The sequence below is a fragment of the Myxocyprinus asiaticus genome, chromosome 11 (genome assembly GCF_019703515.2).
Source record: "Myxocyprinus asiaticus isolate MX2 ecotype Aquarium Trade chromosome 11, UBuf_Myxa_2, whole genome shotgun sequence".
NCBI lineage: Eukaryota > Metazoa > Chordata > Actinopteri > Cypriniformes > Catostomidae > Myxocyprinus > Myxocyprinus asiaticus.
Window position 1 is genome coordinate 15,449,602 of NC_059354.1, and position 10,035 is coordinate 15,459,636.

A 10,035-nucleotide genomic window follows, 5' to 3' on the forward strand; every position below is an offset into this window, starting at 1 on the left:
AGAGAGACTGTACCTGTGTGTGCTCGAATGAATCCTTTACTCATTTGTGTGTGTGACTAATTGGCCACTGAGTGCCTTTTTGTTTATGTTTTATGAACAATGCTGAAGAGTAATAAAAATACTCACGTTGACAGTTCGCTGCCTCCTGACTCCTTCATTGCCCAGACAACGAACCCTCTACATGTATATTGAGGTCTTTTTTGCTTATGCAACACTATGCTTAATTACATGTGTATGCAGGGCTACATTAATGCAGCCCTGGTGACCGTGGCTGCAGGGAGGACCCAAAATCCCAGATGGGGGCCAGTCGCAGTATTCTCCTGTCGACGTTCTCGGGAGGAGGCGTATGTAAACGAGTTCTGTGGGAGACGGTGATGTAAACACAGAGAGGGTACACAATGGCTACCCCCCCCCCCAATTAAGTTATTAAGCCACTTCCTGTTTGTTTGACACCCTGGGTTCTTCTCATTTCTCAAATTGTGAATTCACGATTTCTTGTTCCTCCATCCTCGAGCCCATGACCCGGAAACCAATCAAAGTCTGCCATCATTAAGGATGCATCAATTTTCTAAATGCACCACAAGGAGGCGAGGACCGAGGATGGAGGAAGCTTCCCGAGGATGCCTGAGTGAGGAAGCACAGGAGCTTCCTATGCAGAACACTTTTTTGAATTAGATGCTCCTTGTGGGCTGTGTGTACAGGCAATGGGTTGATATTGTGTAACAGCAATTATGGTGATGGTAATATGATGGATGATTTCCAAAAGTATTTCTAAAACAGAAGTTAAGATGACAGAGGGTCATTATGTTTATGGAAACACATCTTCAAAATCACAAATAGAGGAATAGATCTCCAGCTTTAGTAACTAAAGAGTTTACAGTAGCCTAGTGATTCTATTGCAGAAAGTTATCAGTTATCAGTTGTATATTTATCACATGTGGCTTTTCTCTTTTCAGTTGACTGTGATAGACATTTTCCACCATTCTTTTTTACTGTGTAGTAACTGCAGTTTTTAATCACGTTACTAATTAACAATTTCTTTTTACCACATTATTAGCACATTTGACTGAAAATCCTGATTTTCACAGAAACCAAGTGGATGGTGCTTAACAAAGAATCAATTAAAAGAGCGAATAATTTGAAAACAGATTAATTAGATCACCAGACTATAGATATGACAATTTAGATTAAAGCCTGTTTCACACAGTCAGCATTTCTGAATGATGCACAATGGTCACTCGATTTAACCACAGAGCTGGAGGTCGAGCTTGACGGGAAGGCACAGCAGAGGATCCATTTGATATCTGGAGCAGTTGACTTTTTCCCCCTTCCCACTCTCGGGTCTTTAATCATAGTGGAGGATTTAGTGGGGATCTGTGTCCATGGTCAAAAATCCTTTGTGTTTAAATGTTCAGCCTCAGCTGTCTCCACCTCAGCTTGGCCAGATTTACTAAATAAACACTGGAGAGACAGAGTAACTCCCCTGCACTATTAATAAAGAAGATCAAATAACTCTGAGAATAAAAGAGCTGATTGGTTTACTCTCTGTTGGGACTGGTGGAGAGAAAATGACTCTGCATTGAGAATGCATCATATTGAATACAATGGAATATAGGACCATACTTTTCAGAATTGGTTCATTTGGGCAGGTTGCTGGAGGGCAGGTGGTGGGTCATCCATTTGTAACTAATTTACCTTAAGAAGTATTTGTAGTGTTCAACCGCTATGTATTTTTTTAATGGCCGATGCAGATACCAATATATCTAGAGATACAGTTTAATCATGACAAATAAGAGGAAGAAAATAATTGCTTTATTAAAGTGAAATTGTATCTTATTGATAATTCACTAAAAACACAAATACACAAAATATGCAGAATTTACCAACAATGTTGTAAGTATAGAAAGTAGGAAGTGACACTTGGTGGAATGACCACTTCTGTTAATTGGCCAATCATGCACAGTTATCAGCTGATGCCAGGATTCTTAAAATGGCCAAATATCGTCAGAGTAATTGGTCTGGCTTATATATCGGCCTATCATTAATTATTTGTATTGATTTCACCCCTCTTTTTCAGTGCCCGTAAAATGCCTAAGATGATCTCAGGGTCATAGGTCATTTTGCACAAAAAACAACCTGGAACTTTCCATGAAGTGAAGTGCTAGACACTGTAGGAGAGCCTGGAGTGAAAGTAGTTACCCCTGTATACTCCCCAAAATAACCAACTCTGCTAGGATACCAGGCAGCACAACCACACAGCTAATATCCACAGGGCTTTAGAGGCCTGGACACAAAACATGGCCATGGAACTCCAGATTTTTCTGTTATGGCTCCATGTCCAAGTAGAGAAACATGAGAGGTCACGCAGAGTCGATTGCATTTAAAAAACAAATGATTCACACCCCTTTAAAAATCCATCAAGCTTAGAGCTAACGTACATTGTCTGCACCATTAATAATAAAACAATATGTGAATTTAATTAATTTAATTACCAAAATAAATTAAAACATTTGTCACAATTAACAAACATTAAGGTTAGAGATGTCGAGGGGCCTGGGTAGCTCAGCGAGTATTGGCGCTGACTACCACCCCTGGAGTCGCGAGTTCGAATCCAAGGTGTGCTGAGTGACTCCAGCCAGGTCTCCTAAGCAACCAATTGGCCAGGTTGCTAGGGAAGGTAGAGTCATATGGGGTAACCTCCTTGTGGTCGCGATGAGTAGTTCTCGCTCTCAATGGGGCGCGTGGTAAGTTGTGTGTGGATCTCGGAGAATAGCTTGAGCCTCCACATGCTGTGAGTCTCCACGGTATCATGCACAGCGAGCCACATGATAAGATGCGTGGATTGACTCTCTCAGAAGCGGAGGCAACTGAGACTTATCCTCCGCCACCAGGATTGAAGTGAGTAACCACACCACCATGAGGACTAGTAAGTAGTGGGTCTTGGGCATGCCAAATTGGGGAGAAAAGGGGATTAAAAAAAAATAATAATAATTTAAAAAAAAAGGTTAGTGATGTCGCAGATTATTTTACAGAACAGTTAATAATATCAGGCTGATAAAGGACAGCACATCTGTGTTTAAGCAGTTATAGTAAACATACCTCCTAAATTGAATTTCAGAACAGTGCATGCACTGAAAAATTAGTTCATGAATGGGTCAGCAGCATGGTCAGAATTTATCCAAGGCTCGGGGGAAAAATACCACAGAATGTCACAGAAAGTCATTACAATAAAATGTACTGTAATGTTTGACAGTATTTGGGACCGACCAGTTATTTTAAATGTAGCTTATTGTGTTATGATATCATGTGCATTATTCAGCTTGTCATATTCCAGCTATTCAGTTGTTTAACTTATTAAAAGTATTGACATAAATGGACAGCATGCTGTGTTTTTATGTGGTGGTTAGAAAACACATAAACCATATGCCATCATAAAGATAAAAAAGGCCCAGCAAACTGTATTATTTTTGCACTCTGTACTTACAAAGTTGCATTGTGCTGTATTTTTTGACACCGTTCATGGTTTTTGGAGATTTACCATGCTAACACCATAATATTGTTTGAAGTATACCATGGGGTAAAATGTAAAAATCAAGGTATATTATGGGAATCATTTGGTACCATCTAAAAAAAAAATAATTAAAAAAAAAAAACAACAGCTGAAGAACTCGAGTCTGATGAAGAGCATGTAGCTTAAAATGTCACGTGTATGGTGAGGATAAAAGTTTATTTTGGAAGCAACAGTGTGCCAATTATTATTATTATTATTATTATCACTTATTTTTATGTTTTTTCTTTTTTCTGAATCTTTCGGTATGACGTGTGCTGCCTTTACATTCTATCATAATTATTCCTACTTGGAAGATCCATTGAGACAGTCAGCAAATAATTAACATAAAATATGGTGTCAAAATAAGAGTTCCCCAAGAAATGTGCAAGAATACACCTGGTGTCATTCATGTTTCCGAAAACAAAGCAATTGAACGCGACTTACTTGTAATTACAAATTTAGTCGTGGAAAGTAGGATAATATCATTAGCACATGAAGGCAACAATGCCATATCAAAGTTCTATGGTATCTGATACCATCACTGTATCATCACACTACCATTTATACATTGTCTTGAGTGACTGATAGACAATATGCTTCAATAAAAACATTTTGAAACCATGGTTTTATAATATGAAAGAATAATCTTTGTGTCCTCTTTTATCTTTGAGGTTACAGTGAGCAATGGCATTAGGGTGAACTCTCAGTAGTTGTGGTTGTGTTTAATGCTAAGGTGCAGCTTGTTTTTGCATGCTCAAGTCAGTTTGTGTTGGCATACTGAGGAAAAGAACAGTCTTTTGTAATGTTACCTCTTAGCTGATAAGCCTCTCTTAACCCTACTTTGGAATGAGACTCATCATCAGTGCTGGAGGCAGTATTGGGAGATGAGTGAGGCCCAGTCTGGAGGAGACTCATGGAAAGGGTTGTTGATCTCTTGTTATGCAGGGGAGGCTTATGTGAAGATGTGTTTGTTCAGATTGAAATTTAGAAAGGTTTGAATAATGGAAAGAGTAGTCATTAGATTATGGCTTGTTGTTCTAGTGGTTTGGATATGCTACATTCATAGATGAAATGAGATAATTCAAAAGAGAAACATAAAAACACTTCAATAAGGTTTTGCCCAATAGCTTAGTGTTTGCCTTTAAAGCTGAAGAGTGTAATTCCTGTGCCACTAACGGGATTGCAAAAATAACTACATTCACATTTACATTTAGTCATTTAGCAGACACTTTTATCCAAAGCTACTTTGGATACAATTTGTCAAGCTACTTACAAATGAGGAACATAACAAGCAATTTGTCATACAAATGTCAACAATATCTACAGTATAGCTCTGCCAATTTCTCGAAGTGGCTAGAGAATTATAGATGCTCGCACGGAAGGTGTATGATGGTATCAGCAGATCATGTGGAGGTTGGAAGCTCATTCCACCACAGAGGAACAGAAAAAGTAAATCATCCCCTAGAAGCCACATCAGACGACATTAGACTTCATCAGACTTTACCAGACCCTCTAGTGACCACATCAGACCCCATTAAACTTCTCAAATCCTATTAGACTTCATCAGATCTCTAAAAGCCACATCAAACAACATTAGACCTCATCAGACTTTATCAGACCCTCTAGAGACCACATCAGAACCCATTAAACCTTATAAAATCCTATTAGACTTCATCAGACCCCCTAAAAGCCACATCAGACAACATAAGACCTCATCAGACTTTATCAAACCCTCTAGAGACCACATCAGACCCCATTAAATCTTATCAAACTCTATTAGACTTCATCAGACCCCTTAAAAGCCACAGCACACAACATTAGACCTCACCAGACTTTATCAGACCCTCTAGATACCACATCAGAGCTCATTAAACCTTATCAAATCCTATTCGACCTCATCAGACCCCTTAAATGCCACAGCATACAACATTAGACCTCATCAGACTTTATCAGACCCTCTAGAGACTGCATCAGACCCCTTTAGACATTCTAAAACCCAATTAGACCTCATTAGACCCCTGGAAGCCACATCAGACCCCATTAGACCTCATCAGACCCCCTAAAAGCCACATCAGATGACATTAGACCTCATCAGAATTTATTTGACTTTCTAGAGACCACATCAGACCCCATTTAAAGGAATATTCTGGGTTCTATACAAGTTAAGCTCAATCGACAGCATTTGTGGCATAATGTTTACCACAAAAATGTATTGCAATTCATACCTCCTTTTCTTAAAAAAAGAAGCAAAAATCGAGGTAACAGTGAGGCACTTACAATGGAAGTGAATGTGGCCAATTTTTGGAGGATGTAAAGGCAGAAATTTGAAGCTTATAATTTTATGAAAGCACTTACATTAATTATTCTGTTACAGTGGTTTCAGGGTTTGTTGACATTACATCGTCATGGCAACAAAGTTGAAAAATTGCTCTCACTACGCCACCATGAGGACTTAGTGTGCACTGGGATTTGGGCATTCCAAATTGGGGAGAAAAAGGGGAGGGAAAAAAAAAAAAACAGAAAAGGTTAGTAGGCAATTTTATCACACTAAAATCGTGCTAACACAAATTTTGTTTATGTCTTGTGGCTATTTGAAAAAGTTAGTATTTTAACGTTTGCGACTGGCCTCATTCACTCCTATTGAAAGTGCCTCACTGGAACACAAATTTTTGGGGGTTTTTTTAAGAAAAAGAGGGACAAGTTGAAATAATTTTTTGTGGTAATCAACATTATGCCACAAATGCTGTCAATTGAGCTTAACTTTTATTAAATCCGGAATATTCCTTTAGCCTTATCAAACACTATTAGACCTCATCAGACCCCTAGAAGCCACATCAGATGGCATTAGACCTAATCAGACTTTATCAGACCCTCTAGAGACCACATCAGGCCCCTTTAGACATTCTCAAACCCTATTAGAACTCATCAGACCCCCTAGAAGCAATATCACATGACATGATACCTAATCAGACTTTACCAGACACTCTAGAGAGCACATTGAACTCATTTGACTTCTCAAACCCTATTAGACCTCATCAGACCCGCTAGAAGCCACATCACACGACATTAGACCTCATCAGACTTTACCAGATGCTCTAGAGAGCGCATCAGAACTCATTTGACTTCTCAAACCCTATCAGACACCCTAATAGCCACATCAGACAACATTTCACTTCATGAGACCCTGTTAGACCTCATCAGACCCCCTAGAAGCCATATCAGACAGCATTAGACCTCATCAGTCACCCTAGTGGATGAAAGTTCTAGGAGTTAAAGAACACACTTCACCATGGAGCATGTCATTTTTCATACAGTTCTTTTAAGGTAATGTGTATTGTGCTTCTTTAGAAAATTTTTGTGTGTCTTTTCATATAAGGAATTTTTAGTGATATTTAGGGGAATAATTTGGCCTATTGAAATGTACCGTGCAAAATCTCAGCTCTGCACAACCACTTAGTAAAAGATGAAAGTGTGCATGATGAATGGTTCCTTCCAGAAAAAAAAAAATCAAACAGCAAAGCAAACAAAACAAACAAACAAAACAACAACAACAACAACAAACAAACAAACATAAAAACTTGAGTTGTGGATAAATTATTCCTGCAAAGGAATATTTTCTTCTAAGGAAGCTTAAGCATGGGAAGAATAAGGAAGAGCAGAGGATTTTTTAATTGTATTTTTTAGATCAGACAAACACAGGACTCTCCCACTGAGCTTATAACAAAGTGAAGAGTGCAGGATTAAGGACAGACATCTGACTTATATTTCCTGCTCTTCCAACCAGTTCAATGTGATCCGGTTACCTCAGAGATCCTCTCCTCAGACCATTTGTCAACACAATTATAAGAACAACAGTGATCCTAACTAGAGGACCAATTCTTTCCAATAAAAGTTAGGACTAAAATTAATCTGAAATATAAATCAAATGTAAGAATTAAACAGATCAGCATCTGCCTTAATGTAGCATTGTGCTTAACCAAGGATATGGATATATTTCGGTATCAGACCAAAGTAAATAAATAAATAAATAAAGGTAAGGAAAAACTGCACACAAAAAGTTCTTAAAATGACAAAAAGCACAATAAATATGGTCCATATGACACTTCATGTGCCAAATAGCAGAATGAAAAATCCTGCTAAATTTCTCCTTTTGTTCCACAAAAGAAATAATACAGTCATACAGGTTTGGAACATCATTAAGGTGAGTAAATTATGACAGAATTTCCATTTTTGGCTGAACATTCCCTTTAATTCCTCATCTCATCTTAACTCATCTGATCTAATTTTGAGTGTGAACTACCAGAATTGTAGCAAAGCACAACTATATGAAATGCCAAATGTCCAACACTGATTGTTCCCCACATGTTGCAGTAAGTGTATTTCTGCTTATGAAACACAAGCAGGATTGCAAGTAATAGATTAAGCCTTGAGGTGAAAGATGTGTGGGGTGCTTGAAATCACTAGTCAATATGTTGGTGTGATGATGAGATGACTTCCCAGGCTCCACACTCGCTTCCTATTGAATAGCATCCATCATCACTCTCTTTCCACAAAGAGGGAATCCCCAACTAATAGACTTTTAGATTTATGCCAGGGCTAAAAGCTACTGACTCTGTGACAAATCAACAAATAAGAGGAATAGATTCCTAAAATTACGTGGCAGATCTGGAAGGGGTCCACAGTTCCGTGGACCAGAATCACCCCATAACTGAGAGAGAAAGATAAAGAGGGGTGATGGTGGGTGGGCAGGAGCGGGGGTGTGTGATTAGAATAGAGAGGCGAAGAGTGAGAGATGGAAAGATGCAGAAAATAGCTCGAGAATATTCCCAGAAACCAGAGGGTCTGTTATCAGTACGCCTGGAAAGCATCCCCAACACAACCTCCAAAAGCAACAGAGGGAGGGGGTCTGAAAAGAGAGAGAAAGAGAGGGCGAGAGAGGAAGACAGAGAGAGAGAAGTGAAAGAGGGCTGGGTGGGAAGTAAGGCGTAAAAGTGGAAAGTGAAAACAGTGACAAAACAGAGTCAGAGTGAAAGTTACTGTATTTATTATGTTGAGAGAGAGATATTCCTTGAAAGCAATCAGTGATAACCTTGCTAAGAATACTTTACTTTTGAATCTTGTATACAGTGGCCTTAAAAAATATTTGGACACTTGTGTCACGCTTAAAAATGTACTTATGTCATTGCATTAGATAACCAAAAAAGTAAGCGGAATGATGTGAAGAGCTTTGCTTAGAACTAAATTCTCTGGTCTTAGTCATGATTGCAATTACTGTTAATTAAATGATGTCAAGGTGATTTTAGTGGATGTATGAAGTCAGTTCCCTTCAAGTTCACACAGGTCTTCTGACAGAGTAACCACAGGTGTAGTTCATCACATTAACTATGGACATGTTCCACTAAATTTTCATAACCAGAAAGTGTCCAAATACCTTTTGTCTGAATTTTGAACATTATACCTGTTGTTTTATCATTTCAAACCTTACAAATTTCTATTTGTGAAATCCTTTGCTTGAAAAGTGTGCTTGTTAGTTGCCACTTCCTTTGATATTTTGTTATCTGATGCAACAACATTTAAGTAAGGCATAATGTAAAGTCAACCGGTCATAATCAAGGTTATATGATATCACCCTGAAGTGGTTTATTGCATCATCCTGCTTATTACACAGCTACCTAACAAATTAATAAATAAATGGAGGTAAAATATTAATTTGCATTTAAAATTATCCTATTGTGTGAGAAGGAGGAAATCTCAGAGTCTCCAGAAACAGCTGAATTCTACCTTTGGTTTGCATCAGAGTTCTGTCTGTGTTTATTTTGGGAAAATTATCTGACTGCTCATTATCCTGCTTATTACAATATTACTTGCAAATAAATGAATAAATGGACATGATTTGATTTCAGATTATTATTATTATTATTATTATTATTAGCTTGGAGAGATTGCAGAGTGATACCAGAAGTAGGAAAGATGACTTGCAATACCCAGATGACTGGTCTAATATCATTTAATCCCTGAATGTGCGGTTGTTATTCAGAAATATCAGACCACTAGATGGTGCAATTGACCAATCAGAATTGAGTGTTCCAGAGAGCAGTGTAAAAAAAATAAAATAATTAAGTGTGGTTTAAGTGTCCAAAAAATTATGTAATTCGAGCATGATGCTGTCTAAAGGGCATCTTTTGTGCTTCAATGGAAGCAAGGAAATCTGACTTTTTGTACAAAGGACTTAACATGGTTGATGTCACAAATTTGCTTACATTTGATAAGTGTGTTTAAAATATTGCAGAAGCTTAAACAGTTTATCTTCATTGTATATCATAACTATTATAATAATAATTTTCAAAATCATACTATATCTGTTTATTTCCCTGTTTTAAATTAAAAAATAAAAATAAAAAAGTCTCAGACTTTTTTACCCCACTGAATAGGCTGTAAATATTCACATATATGGACACACACAACTATAAATGAAATGTCCTGCT